At 39.8% G+C, this 15,010-nt stretch overlaps 1 protein-coding gene across 2 annotated transcripts in view; it reads right to left on the reverse strand.

The window, feature by feature from the left end:
* Plppr1 (phospholipid phosphatase related 1) overlaps positions 1 to 15,010 on the reverse strand; it is a 286,325-nt gene that overhangs the window by 135,330 nt on the left and 135,985 nt on the right. Inside the window, exon 1 of one of the 2 annotated variants that reach the window (XM_085839299.1) lies at positions 1,272 to 1,290. The exons of the other annotated variant lie outside the window; for it this stretch is intronic. The gene's annotated coding sequence lies outside the window, so the exon portion shown is untranslated. Of the gene's footprint in view, positions 1 to 1,271; positions 1,291 to 15,010 lie in introns of those variants that run through there. 2 annotated transcript variants of the gene reach the window in all.

Here is a 15,010-nt window from a genome sequence, read left to right on the forward strand (position 1 = left end):
GGGCCACCCACCCACCTCAAAAACATTAATACAGAATTCCTCCTGTCAAAAGAAAATGTAGGGCAAAGAGTGGAGCAGAGACAGAAGGAAAGGCCATTCATAGACTGCCCCACCTGGGGATCATCCCATCTGCAGACACCAAACCCAGACACTACTGCTGATGCCAAGAAGTGCTTGCTGAGAGGAGCCTGGTATAGCTGTCTCCTGAGAGGCTCTGCCAGATCCTGACCAATACATATTCGGATCCTCAGACAACCATCGGACTGAGCACAGGGACCCCAATGGAGGAGTTGGGGGAAGGACTGAAGGAGCTGAAGGGGTTTGCAACCCAATAGAAAGAACAACTACATCAACCCACTAGACCCCGCCCCCCCCCCCCCCGAGCTCCCAGGGATCATGGAGGGAACCATGGCTCCAGCTACATATATAGCAGAGGACTGTCTTATCTGGCATCAATGGGAGGGGAGGCCCTTGGTCCTGTGGAGGCTCAATACTCCAGAATGGGGGAATGCTAGGGTGGTGAGGTGGGAGTGGGTGGCAGGGAGGGTGGGGGAGCACCCTCATAGAAGCAGTGGGGAAAGGACATGGGGTAAGGGGTTTTCAGAAGAGAAACCAGGAAGTAGGATAACATTTGAAATGTAAATAAGTCTACTAAGGCCATACCACCCTGAAAGCGCCCAATCTCGTCTGAAATGTAAATAAATAAAATAGCCAATAAAAACACATGGAAAAAATAAAAATTTAAGTCTCAGACAACTTTAAAATTTTTAAATGGCATTATATACTATGAAATAATATCCATAACATACCTAGTATTTTATTATTCAACTCTGGAATTTAGGAATAACTAATATTATCTTCATTAAGAAAGGAACATGCATATCCATTTTAAACACTGGACTAATGGGTCTTATTTTGTTCAATTTTACTTTCTTCAAAGATCTTAAAATTCACTCATCATTCTTTATGACTCAAATGTGACCTCCTGTTAGCAGCAACAAAGTACAATGCCTTCTGTGGAATGTCTATTTAAAACTTGCAACTTCTGTAAGATATGCTTCTTCATTCATTGTTTTCAGGGTGTAATTTCTTTTTGTATATTCTGGATACTTGTCATTTATTAAATATATGTTTAATAATTTTTTTCTTCCAGACTTTTGCTTGACTTTCAGCTTCTAATGATATATTTTATATGCACATTTTCCTAATACAATAACAATTCTAATTAGAGATTCTAATTTCAAAGACCATTAAATACAAAAATTTATTACCCTATTATACTCATCCAGATTTTCAACTGCAGCTTAGAAATGTAAAAAGATATAAATCAACATTGAGATAAAAGAAGTGCCAGGAATTTTTATAAAAGACTACCAATGTAGACAAAGTATCGTAATAAATGAGCTTAGGAGAAATTTATAGGGGCTGGCGAGATGGCTCAGTGGTTAAGAGCGCCGACTGCTCTTCCAAAGGTCCAGAGTTCAAATCCCAGCAACCACATGGTGGCTCACAACCATCCATAACGAAATCTGATGCCCTATTCTGGAGTGTCTGAAGACAGCTACAGTGTACTTACATATAATAAATAAATAAATTTAAAAAAAAAGAAATTTATATCACCAATGAACAAATGAAAATATTCACAAACTTATTTAATAATTTAGGCTATGAAAATGAAGACAAGCAACATGGAAATGCTTCCCATCTCTGAGAGTAGAAAAGAGGTGCAAGTTGGATAGCCACAAATTCTGAACCAAGTGGAGTAGCGGGTGCTGTTCACACAGCAGGTAAGAATGGTTTTTGAAGAGCAAATCAATGGTATTAAAGTAAAATATGCTCAGTTCTTCCCCACAGAACAAAACCCTCAGAAAAGTTTCCCCATCCCAAACCTGGTTGCATGTTGCATTTCTATTACATGAGCAACAAGCAATCAGAAAAACAAAAGAGAAGAGAATTCCATTCACATGAAAACCTTTAGACTTAGGAATAAATGCAACCAGGGTGGTGCACTAACTCCATGCTAAACACGACAAAACATTCACGAAAGAACTGAAGAAGACACCCACAAAGGAGAAGACATCCCATGTTAACAGATTCAAAGAACTAACATAGTTAAAAGAACCAGACGAGGTGGGGCGTGGTGGTACATGATTTTAATCCCTGCACTTGGGAGGCAGAGGCTGGTGGATCTCTTTGAGGTTGAGGTCAACCTGGTCTATAAAGCAAGTTCCAAGATAGTGTCTCAAAAATCAAAACCAAAACAAGGAAGCAAACAACAAAACCCATCAAATTTTCCAGACCACTAAAAATAATCCAGAGTTAATCCAATTGCTAACAAAATTTCAAAGGTATTGGTATTTTCCATTTTCTTTCTTTCTTTTTTTTTTTTTGGTTTTTCGAGACAGGGTTTCTCTGTATAGTCCTGACTGTCCTGGAACTCACTTTGAAGACCAGGCTGGCCTCGAACTCAGAAATCCGCCTGCTTCTGCCTCCCAAGTGCTGGGATTAAAGGCGTGTGCCACCACGCCCGGCCTCCATTTTCTTTTTAAAAGGCAATCTTAAATAATACTTCATGATGGCATTCTTATATGTTGATTGTGTTTTTTTTTTTACTGAAGCCTGGGATGTTATAAGGTTCAGAGTTGTATTAAGTCCAGTGTCTTATCATATCTCTTCTGATCCTGCTTCAGTGAGTGGAGGAAGAACAGCAACACTGTCTTATGAAAGGCAAATGCAGTTTCTCTGGGGGCAGTACAAAGTCCAAGATTCCCATTAAACTCCAGTAAAACCCCAGCAACATCAACAGCCATTTCCAACGAGGCATCATCTGAGACCCTCTGATCACCAAGAGGAAAATATTTTAGTATATAACATGTTCAGGCTTATTCCATATCAAAATATAAAACATAATTTTTATTTTCATGAAGACAGGAGCTTAAAAATGCAAAATGTCTTTGGGCTCATATAATAATAATGCAGCCCCAGTTCGAACAAATGTGGGAAGAGAATTGTTAAATGAGATAGTTGTTTTGATTGACTGAAAGAAAGTTAAGCTTTCTCCTACTAGGTTGAGGGAGGGAAGCACTCCAGCATGGTTTCTAGAGCTATGAATTCACTCAGCTTATTTGTGAAAGTTAAAGACCAGTACTAGACCCAATATAGGAAATGCAAGAAGGAGACATGGATGCTGTCACCAAACTCCACTCATGTACTTGCTGTTCATTATGCACAAACTCTCAAGAGTAGAACACCTCAGGGTTCCAAACTCAGGACTGGGTATTTCCATATCTAATGGAAACATAATAGAAAAGGAGGAGAATGAATATTGACAGGCAGTGCCCGCTCTTGTTAATTACCTCGGATGAAGCATTTCATCTCCCAGTAAATATTACTGTATTATTCCTCAGTGGAATCTCAATTCAATATCCTCTGATGAGTTTCCCCTGAAATTTTCATACTGTTTCCTCTTGTTCATGGGAAGGATACCAATTTGTTGTGAACTCAAGACACAGATCATTAAGTACCCATGTTAGTGACACAAAAAATGGAAAAAAAAAACATTTTGGGGGAAGATAGATGGGAATAAATATCTTCATATTTAAGTTGAAATTAATTCAGCTGACCAGTTTGGGAAGCTCCTGGGAACAAATATAATTGAAAATGAGTGTCCATAACTAAGCAACCTCAGTGTCTAGCTTTGGTGTGAATTAAATTGTTCTTAGCATCCAGGACTACTAATTTTAGGGAAATGTGAGCTTGTTGTCTATATAGATAGAATGTACATTATGCTAATTTTGCCAAGACTATGATAGCTCTTTTTAAAATGCCAACAGGAAGGTTACCAAAAGTGTTTCCTTTCTTTTTTTTTATTGGGTATTTATTTCATTTACATTTCCAATGCTATCCCAAAAGTCCCCTACACGCTCTCCCATCCACTCCCCCACCCATCCACTCCCACTTCTTAGCCCTGTCGTTCCCCTGTACTGAGGCATATAAAGTTTGCACGACCAATGAGCAAGCCCAATACTCTCAACATTGAACCCACATTGATTAAAAAAAAATGTCTCTCAGTTCTATCACTGTTGATTGTCTATTCTACAGAGTTGTGGGGAGCAGGGTTTCCTAAGCATTTCTGGGTGCTTAGCCCTATGTATGACCTCTGCACACAAAATGCCAAAGAGAGCAGGCATCCTCTCACCCAAGGTGTGATGACCAAAACTATTCCCGGATATTGACAAATATTCCCTTCAAGTGGGGACAGTGTTTTCAGTGCATAGCAGCAGAACCTATGGCCCCACCATATCAATAGCATTTTCTGATGTATTACAATATTTAGCCTAGTGTTTCTAGAAGCTTCTCAAATTTAGGTTGAAATTAAATTTAAAGTGAGATTATAGCTAGCATTAAAAGCTGGGAGGGAAACAAGAGGTTGTTTCTCTATGACATCAAATAGAGGGATGGGGGCCCCCTGTTGAAGAATTGCTACTTTAGGATTGAACACACAGGCACATGGGCTTGAAGCTGCTTTGTCTGACTGGGATAAAGTCCCCAACTTGGTCCACAGGAAAAACTGGTTTTGCCTAGTTTCTAACAAAGGGGAAACTGGAATTTGACAGGGTGTTTTACTTGTATATAGGGAATTAAAGAAAGTCCAATGTATAAATGCCATATCAAGATGAGAAGAAAGCTTTAAGGTACAGCATCCTGAGTTTAAAGAGAACTTAAGTGGGCTCTATCCTTTAGGTACTTCAGGCTAGACTCCTAGTGTCAATGAAAATAAATTAAAAAAAAAATTTAGCCGGGCGGTGGTGGCACACACCTTTAATCCCAGCACTTGGGAGGCAGAGACTGTTGGATTTCTGAGTTCAAGGCCAGCCTGGTCTACAAAGTGAGTTCCACGACAGCCAGGGCTATACAGAGAAACCCTGTCTCGAACCTCCCCACACATCAAAAGAAAAAAAAAAATTAAAAGCAGCAAAAATACACCAGACCCATTTGAAAGTATGCAATGAGATGTCCAAAATGTAAAATTTCAGCAACTTCACTATGTTTAGTGTTTGTTAAAATTTAATTTATATAAAATGAATTGTAGGTAAGATTTTCTTAATTCTGAAAATGCCCTTTCAAATAAGCTACAAGTAAGTATAAATTAAACTACTAACTCCTATAAATTATTTCAAAACCTTTTTTTCAAAACCTTTTTTTGCTCCCAAATAAATATTTAATTTTTTTTTTTTACATTTAGATTCTCCTTAATAGGCTTACGGTAATAGGAGTGAAGCTCAAAAAGTGACCACAGAAAACAATCTCATGAACCTTCAAATGACCCTGGAGGGATTTTGCATCATGAATGTCAAATAATCTGGAACATGATTCCTTTCTGGAAATTATCAGAAGATAACAAAGCAAGCAAACAGACAAACTAGCCAAAAAGTAGAGATAGTCCTTCCCTGAGATTTCTCTTCCGTCCCATACCACTTGCTCTTCCGAACTTCCCTAGACTTTAGAAGCACTGTAGATTAAACACATAGATCTAAAGACTTAATGCTAAGATCCACAGGAGTGAGAATATGTGTCACTTGTCTTTTTCCATTCGGGTTAACCTCACTCAGTAGATCTTCCAGATCTAATCTAATCATCTACCTGCAACTTTCATAATTTCATGTTATTTATACTGGTGAATAAGATTCCATTGTATAAAGGGACCATGTTTTCATTTCTCATCTATCAGTTGAACACTAAGGCTGTATGAAATTCTCAATTAACAAAAACATAAAAATACAACTGATAATAAATGGGATGATGGCTTTGAAGACATCAATTAGACAGGAGGCCCAGACTAGCAGTGATCCAGAGATGATGGAGCAAACAGAGGTGAGTTCCGGCTTACTGCCTGGGAAGGGTCAAGAAACCCTTGCGTAGTTAGAGAATGCAGACATGTGACTGGTGTTCTTCCAGATCTGAGTGGGGCTAGTAGGTGGGGAGGCTGCAGTATCTTGGCCTCTGCAGGCTGGGCTTCAAAGAGAATGGTATGTACAGACAATGCGATTTCTCCAGACTTCAGCAGAATACTGGCATGCATGTGCAGAAGAGGAACCTTAAGACCCAGTGAAACCATTAGAAAGGCCAAGCACAAACAACTCTTAGAGCTCACACACAACCAAGCCTTCTCACCAAAGTAAGTAGAAAGACCTCCCAGATCTTTAGCTGCCTGCCAGAGTGCATGGTTTTTGGGTAAATTAGCCTCAGTATGAAACATTTCTCACTTAGAAGCCACAAATGGTGGTGGGTAGTAACTTGCAGCATGCATTTTTTTTTCATTTTTCTAACTCACAGTTCTAAACACTTTCAGGTACTCCTTTGATCGGTCATATTATGGCTAATATTCTGAGCCACTGAGTTGCTTTTCCTTGTCATACCTCCTTCTCAAAACAAAAGCATATTTTGACAAGTGTGTGTTGTTAGGACCACAGAACCCATGTCCCAGGTCTTAACAACAGCATCTTCTACATCCTATAGCATAGTCTATAACACTCAGACTAGTGTTTCTAGAAGCTTCCAAAAGTTAGGTTAGTTTAAAAATAAAGTGAGAATATAGCTAGCATTAAACAGGGAGAAAACAGAGCTTATTTCCATATGATGTCTAATACTAATTGCAGAGGAGGAGGCTTAAGTTAAAAGGAGAAAATGAAAAGGTAAGAAAAAAAATGACTTGTGAGAGGAACGTTTCATTTTTATCTTTCAGTTCCCATGCTGAGCCATAATCCCCAGATGTAATTCATCCTGAACACATGTTAAAGATGCATTAACTGCCTGGGTGGTATGAGCTGCCTCTCCCTATTCTGGATCACTCTATTCAGTCCATGATCTTCAATCAAGATCACAGTTTGCATTTAATTTCCCAGTGATGAAAAAATCCAGTCGTGTTTTTAAAGCAACAAAGCCATTAAGAGACAGGAACAAATGAAGAAAAAAAAACTGTAGGTGGATGTAAAGTAGATTTTATCAATTAGCCGTGTGGGTTTGAGGAACGCTCTACTTAGGCTTTTAAGAGAAACACTTTGTTGAGTTTTAGAGAGGTTTTGCAAAGTTCTTCGAGCATGACAGTATGAGAGCCACACCCAAAGGGAGGTAGCAATGGCACTCTTGAGTCTCTCCCTTCCTGTTTCTCAAAGCTAGACACACGGCTCACCCCTTGACCTAGCTCAAGTCAAGGCAGAAGAAAACAAAGGAGTGAAAATTCATAATTTGGAGAAAGCTAATTTGGTCATCTCTTTACCTGTGAGGATTCCAGGCTCCTCATGGGCTCTTTGATGCATTTTAGGACCAAGAGATAATTCTAGGATTCTTCAGGGTACCCTTGTTCATTGACCTATTCAGTAGGACTAGTTTTCAGTCTTGTCACTATTGATTAAATATCAATTAGCATCTAGGGTCCTCCCAACTTATTGGGCCTTGCGAGAAAGAAGATTGCCTGACTAATACCTCAGCTTGCTGTAACTCTTTCAGACTGTCACACATTAGCAGTCCCATTTGGCAGCATTCCTCGCCCTGTGGCCACCCTGTCTCTCTGCACTCTAACCACTTCCTCTTGGCAATAGGCCAACCTCTTTCTCACCTATGGGTCCTCTCACAATCTGTTCCCACTGGCTAGAATGCTGTCTCTTCCTCTATATTTGCCTAGGAAATGTCTGCTCATTCTCTAGACCTACAAGTATATGTCAACAGAAATGCTTTGTTTCACTCTTAGAGTTTTTCAGATATATCCCACAGTTTAACCATCCTGTCATCATTTCTTATTGCAAACGTTTAATCTACTTCTTTTACAAGTTGTCAGTTTTGTTTCATGTGGTCAGAACCGTGTTTATCTTGCTCATTCCTTACAACCTCAGCCCTGTACACAATACCTGGCAAATAGCATACAGTAAATGTTGACACATACATGCCTCAGCGATCTAGCCCTACTGTGTTATCTGCATTATCCTCCACTTGCCTTGAGTCAGCCCTTGAGTTTCTGAGCCAGTCTTATGTTTTGGGTCAATCTTTTGTAAGTCCTACATAAACTCAACTATGTAATGCTAGTCTAGATCTTGGGTCAGTCGTTTATGCCTGTTCCATATAGTTAAAATTCATTATACTGCATAATTAAAGAAATAGAGAAATTATGTTTTTGGGTCTCCTATAAAAAGTTAGGAATACATTTTTAAGTGTAATATTGGTAGGAAGAATTATTCTATGGCACTCTACCTGGGCCTTTGGATTATGCAAAAAAGAGTATTGCATTATAAGGTTTATGCCTTAAATAACATAAAATGAATATTGTTTTAGAAGTCTGAGACTATGCCTGTTAATCTTTCAAAGCAACAATGAACCCAAATATGATACCAATTATGAGACTCAGCATATGACCCAGAGCAGCGAGGAAGAAAGCATACAGGAATGCTTGGATGACTGAGAAGAGAACCCTGGCTCACCTTCTGCTTTATCACAACTGCTAAGTAGAAAAACAAGCCTGAGACAGAAGGGTACTGCTTCTAATTTCATTTTCAAATTACTGATTTTGTTTATCTGTAACTTTCCATTAGGAAAAACAATAGCTGCGGAACATAGAAACACACAAAGAGGTTTTCTTAATTATAAAGTGGTGAGTTCACATTTCCTTTAATCCAACTAGATGCTGGGAGGAAATGAGGCTTTGGTGCTACATTAAAAAGAAACCCTGAAGCACAAGAGCCAGGGACATGGGGACCACACACACACACACACACACACACACACACACACACGGCGCCGCCACCACCACCACCACCACCACCATCATCATCCTTCTCCTCCACTCTATGGAGAGAAAAGAAACAGTTAATATGTTGCCAATAGTCTTAACTGGAAAGTAGTGAAAGTGATTCTAACGTGCTAAAGTTATTTTTGTCCCTTTTACCTCTTTCCCTGGTTATAAAATTTGAAACACTACTCATTGTAGTTCTCAATAACAAGATTTATAATAAAAATTATCCTAATTTACTTTATGATAGAAGCATTATTACATGGTGGTTTCTCGAATCTTTTCCATGAAACTGTCCACTGGTAAGCATAAACATGCAATTACATTATGTTAAAGTCTATTCTAGCATAACCCATACCATGCTAAGTCAATGGGGTACCGCTCTGGCCCTCTATTTACATCTAACCAGACTCTTATCAGGACCCTGAAGATGCATTGGGAAATCACTGGGCTTTTTCATTTGTTGTTCTTCCAAACATGGACTAAACAAAACAAAAACAACCACAATAACAACAAAACCCTGTTTGACTCTTTAAGTGGCTAAGCATGCCTTAGTAAAGCTGCCAGAGACCAGGACCTGATCCTAAAATCTCCCTCAACAATGCCTTGAGCCACACTGGTTTACAAAGATTCAAGATACAGGAGCAATTAAGAGGGAAAAGAATCATAAGAACGGGGAGAACATTTTCAGGAAAGATAAGAACTGTCCCCAAAGACTAGAATCTAAAGATTCTGTGCCTTCTGTGTATCCTTTGGATACTGAGCTCCAGAATGTTAGACAACCCTTGGCGGTCTTGCCTGCAGGGATACATTGCAAACTGTTGTGAGCGGTGGGGAGGCTGTGATACTTGTTCTGTCAAGCAAGGCTGCAGTTTCCAATTTAAAACTGAGCTGCCCTGGAGCCAAGCTGTTTGGCTTTTTAAAAGAGCAGACAGATAGTAAAAGTTTGTGTCCATCTGTGTCTCAGGAGGGTGAGACCACAAAACGGTGCATTCCATGGGCAGAGACACCAGATCTACCCATTTACCCCATGGAATACTCCATTCCATGGCTATGCGTTTGTGAGAAAAATCCCTGCCAGAAGTCCTTGAACCCTCATAACAGGGTAATTCATCAGCCCTGTTAGACCCTGTGGAGATTGGACAAGAAATGGAGGTGAGAAAAATTTCTTAAAACTCTGGGGTGACTCATGGTTTCTCCATTGGTGCATAATCAATCAGTGTGTGCTCTGTGATAGAAGCAGCCTGAGAATTTTGAATGAGCAGAATAAATGTGATTTTGTTCATTATTAGTCTCCTTGATAAACATTGAGCACCTGGCATTCCATGCCAGGATTATATGAGTATAGCCTAACAAGCAAAAGTTTTGTATTTAATATTTTAATGTTAGTTGCATTAATTTTTATCTGGTATAGAGATATGCTGAGCATTCGTTTCAACATTGCAAACTGTTGCTCTTACCCAGAATTCTAGGCCTTCTGCCCCCTGCATTACTCCCCTTCACTATATCTATGCTACTCACCAGTTGACACGTTATAGAACTTATTGGGAATATTTATTGTCTTTACCACTGCCTTTTTTTTGCTCAGCAGTTATACTCACCCCAAGCATTCCTTGGAAAGATGATAATAAACTCATAATTACAAATGAGATTCAAACACTATCTCTTTGAGACCTGCATGAATATATAACTTAGTCTAAGAGGCCAAAAAAGTCTCATTCAAAGAAATGATTTTTGGATGCATAGGAATCAGGGGCAGGGAAAGGAATGTATTCCTTGTTTAGGGTTCCTGAAAGGAGAGAAAATAGAACAGTGTGGCTGTAACCCAGGAAGCATAGGGAAACAGCACATAAGAACAGGCTGGAGTGAGAGACATCTTGCCCAGATGATAGGGAGTTAACACCATGCTCCATAGTTTGGAATTACTTCTAAGAAAGGTAGTAATTTATGGGAAATTTTTGAGGAAGGAAGCCTCACAACCCAATTTGCTTGGGGGCATTGCACAGGTGGTGGAGAGCTGGTTTAAGAGAGCAGGATAAGAATGAGAGTGGTGGGTGGTCAGTTGAGATTTCCTGTGATCATCTATACAGCCGGAGATGGTGCTTTGGGGTACGGATAAAACAACATGAATGAATTTTAAAAATAAATGACCAAGTAGCTTTAATTTGGTAATTTATTAAAGAGAATACTGTGTGCTAGATAGTTTTAAGAGTTATGTGTGAAGAGGTAACTTCAATTGAGAAAATGCCTCCTAGAGATCAGGCTGCAGGAAAGTCTATATGGTATTTTCTTAATTAGTGGTTAATAGGAGAGGGTCCAGCCCATCATTGATGGTACTATCCCTGGCTTGGTGATCCTGAATTCTGTAAGAAAACAAACTGAGCGATCTACGATGAACAAACAACACTCTTCAATTGCCTCTGCATTAGCTCCTGGCTCCAGGTTCCTGCCCTGTGTGAGTTACTATTCTGACTTTCGTTGATGAGCTGTAATGTGGAAGCATAAGCTGAATAAACTCTTTCTTACCCAAGTTCCTTTGGACATGATCCCAGCAACAGTAACTCTAACTAAGACACTTTGGTAGCAGGACAGTGTGTGTGTGGGGGGGGGGGATTGTTGTAACAGACTTAGGGAGGATTATGGAAGGACTCTGGAACTTTGGGCTACAAAAGCCATTGAGTGTTGAGACTTCATTGGATGTTCTGTAGGATCTTGGGAGATAAAAATGTTGAGAATAATGTAGATGACGGGTGCCTGACTTGTGAAATTTCAGAGGAAATTTTAAAGACTTTATTGGGGCTATTTGTTACTTGGAATTAAGATTCTGTGGTTCTGATAGCTGGGGCTCAAGATTCAGCTGATTAACAAGATATTAGAACTAAGGTGAAACCTTTGCTTTGCTGGGATACCTGATGCTGGCTGACTGGAGCTGAGAAATTACTGGTGATTAAGAATACACCAACACTGTAGAGATGAAATCTTTTGGGAAGTGTTTCCTGAGAGTCAGCCCACAGAAACTGCATTCCAGACATGGTTGCACCCTGTGCTCGGAGCTGAACGTGTGGTTGTATTGGTTTTAAATGCATGAGAGGGTCATGGAAAGCAGCTAAGGCTTGGTACTGTCAGAGTTAGGAGAGGTCATTAGTGAAGGAGCAGCCTCAGCAGCAGTTGAAAACCTAGGATTGATGGCGTCAAATAGAATTTGGCATCATGAAGAAAGCCTAAAACAGGCTATTGTTGAAAGTGCAGCCCAGCTGTAACAGAAGATACCACCAATTTGGAGATAGCAATACCATAGGATGACCACCAAGAAGAGCAGCAGCCTTGGTATGGAGCCAGTCCAAGCTTAGAGGATGGCTGTGTGTGTAGCAGAGGGCTGAGCTGGAGAAGTGACTCAAGTCCCTAGGAGGCACCCAGGAGATTGTAAGTGAATCTCACATATTAGACATTGAGTTATTTTCAATGTTGGAGTTTTGGTTTTTTGTTTTGTTTTGTTTTGTTTTGTTTTGTTTTGTTTTGTTTTGTTTTGTTTTGTTTTGTTTTGTTTTTGTTTTTGTTTTTGTTTTTGTTTTTGTTTTGCTTGGTTCGGATTGTGACTGTGTCCTCATTCTTTCCCTTGAAATAAGAAAGTACTTTTTTAAAAAATTTTATAGGAGCCCACAGTTGAGAGACTTTAAATATATATATATATTTTTAAAAAAGAGCTTTTAGGGTCTTACAGAGATCTTTTTTTTTAAAAAGCTTTTGGAGTTTTAAAGAGAGACTGGATTTTCTTTTTTTTTTTTTTTCAGAGCCAACCTTAAGGTTTAAATTTGTAAGGCTGTGGGACTTTTTAAGTTTGTAAAATGTGTTATATTGTGGTGTCTTTATTAATATGTAATCTTGGGGATGAATAAGAAAGGAAAGGTTGTGGTTTAACAGTTATGTATTTGTGTGTCAAGTTGGCAAGGGGTCAATTGTGCTGGATGCTCTCCTGTATCCACTTAAATCCTTCAAAGCACAACATACCAAGACAAACATCTATTTTTCTATTTTGTTTCCAGTTGCAATTGATAGGTAATGGGCAGCTTTCTGGATATCTTGCCATTAAATTATCCACGGCCTTCACTTCACTTGCGTGAATCCCAGGCATTTCCTTGAGGCTTCATCTGGTTAAGAATTAGGCTCTGCATGAAACAAGTTTTTCCTGAAATCATTAGTTTCCCTCTTTCTTCCTGCACCATCCTGTCTGTCTGTCTGTCTCTCCCTCCCTCTCTCTCTCTCCCTGTGTGTGTGCATGTGTGTGTATGTATTTGTGTGTGTGTGTGTGTGTGAGTGTATGTGTGTGAGTGTGAGTGTGTGTGTAGAGGGTGCACATGTTTGGGCAAGTATGTGTACATGGCTATGCTTGTATGCATAAGTTAACCTTGGTGATTTTTCTCCAGGTGCTGTCCACCTCAGTCTTTGAGGTAGGATCTCCCAGTGGGTTATAACTCACCGAGGAAGCTAAGCCCGCACATCCCATGGATCTGTCTGTTTTCCTCTCCCTAGTACAAGGATTGCAAATGGATGCCACCCTGTCTAGCTTTTTCAGTAAGGGTTTTTCAAGATTAAACTCAGCTCCTTATTCTTTCTAAGGAAGCATTTTGCCAACTAAGCTATCTCCCCAGACTCTAGAATGCTCACTTTTGAAAAGAGGAAGAGGAGGTGGAAGAAGAAGAGGAAAAAGAGGACAAATTGGTGCACTGATGTTTGACAGTGAGATGGCTCAGCTCGTAATGACTTATTCTAACAAACCCTATGACCTAAGTTCATCCCCAGACCAAAGCAACAAAGGGAAAGAAGAAATTCTCAAAGCTTCTTTTCTAAGTATCACTCATAAACTGTGGTATATGCACACACACACACACACACACACACACACACATTTACATACACTCAAAATAAATAAATAAATAAATAAATAAATAAATAAATAAATACAATACAATACAATACAATACAATACAATACAATACAATACAATACAATACAATACAATACAACTACTGTGCCTAAAGAAAACCATGTGCTTCAGCCAGGGGAGCAGGTAGTCTAAAAACTCTTGTCTCCCCTTCAAATCCAATGCCCTATTCTCACGCCCAGCTCTGTAGCAGATCACATGCTGTAGCCTCTACTCACTCCCCACCCCATCTCCAGTGAATTACACAGATCTTTCCTTTTCACCTTCCTTTTCAACTCATCACTACATTCCAGCTCCCAGCTCCAGCAGGCACTCCCTGGGAACTCATTAGCCAAGTCTGCCAGAGAAGCAAGTCTGCCAGTAAATCCCGTAAGCAAGCCTCAGAACATCACTCTTCCTCCTCTCCTACAAATCTAACTCTCCAGTCTCATCCCTAGCCTTGTAGCAGACTATCTGTCGTGGCCTCTCCTCACTCTCTGCCTCTATTCCCAGGGGACTAAGGAGATCCTGAGAGAGCATTCTATTTTCCTTCCTCCTGTGAACCCTTCAGAAACCCTGACCAGTCCATGCCCATTCCTTCATGTAAGCTCCTAATACTTAAAAAACACATTTACCCAGAAACCCAGTGGCCACACCTGGCAGGATCCCAGAAAATTTTCCTACAAAGTGACTCACAGCTACCACACTCTCTTAAGAATCATGGACGAAAACAAAACATGAAAGAAACCCACCCAACAAAGACAAGACCAGATATCAACACCTAGAATTACAATCAATCATCCCCAAACCAGAAGCTTATATATCAGAAAAGAATCACAATGAATCAATAACAGCCAGGATGATCAATATGTCTCCTCTAGAGCCCAGAAGCCCTACTACAGTAGAACCTGATAATTGCAATATAGCAGAAGCACGAGAGAAGGACCTTAAAAAAGCCTTTATGAAAATGATAGAGGGTCCTTAAAGAGGAAATGAATACATTTCTTTTTTTTTTGTTTTAGCATATATATTCTTTTTTTTTATTACATATTTTCCTCAATTACATTTCCAATGCTATCCCAAAAGTCCCCCATAACGCCCCCCACTTCCCTACCCTCCCATTCCCATTCTTTTGGCCCTGGCATTCCCCTATATTGGGGCATATAAAGTTTGCAAGTCCAATGGGCCTCTCTTTCCAGTGATGGCCGACTAGGCCATCTTTCGATACATATGCAGCTAGAGACAAGAGCTCCAGGGTTCTGGTTAGTACATCATGTTGTTCCAACAATAGGGTTGCAGATCCCTTT

The sequence above is a fragment of the Mus caroli genome, unplaced genomic scaffold (genome assembly GCF_978045245.1).
Source record: "Mus caroli unplaced genomic scaffold, Mus_caroli_1 scaffold_6, whole genome shotgun sequence".
NCBI classification, from domain to species: domain Eukaryota; kingdom Metazoa; phylum Chordata; class Mammalia; order Rodentia; family Muridae; genus Mus; species Mus caroli.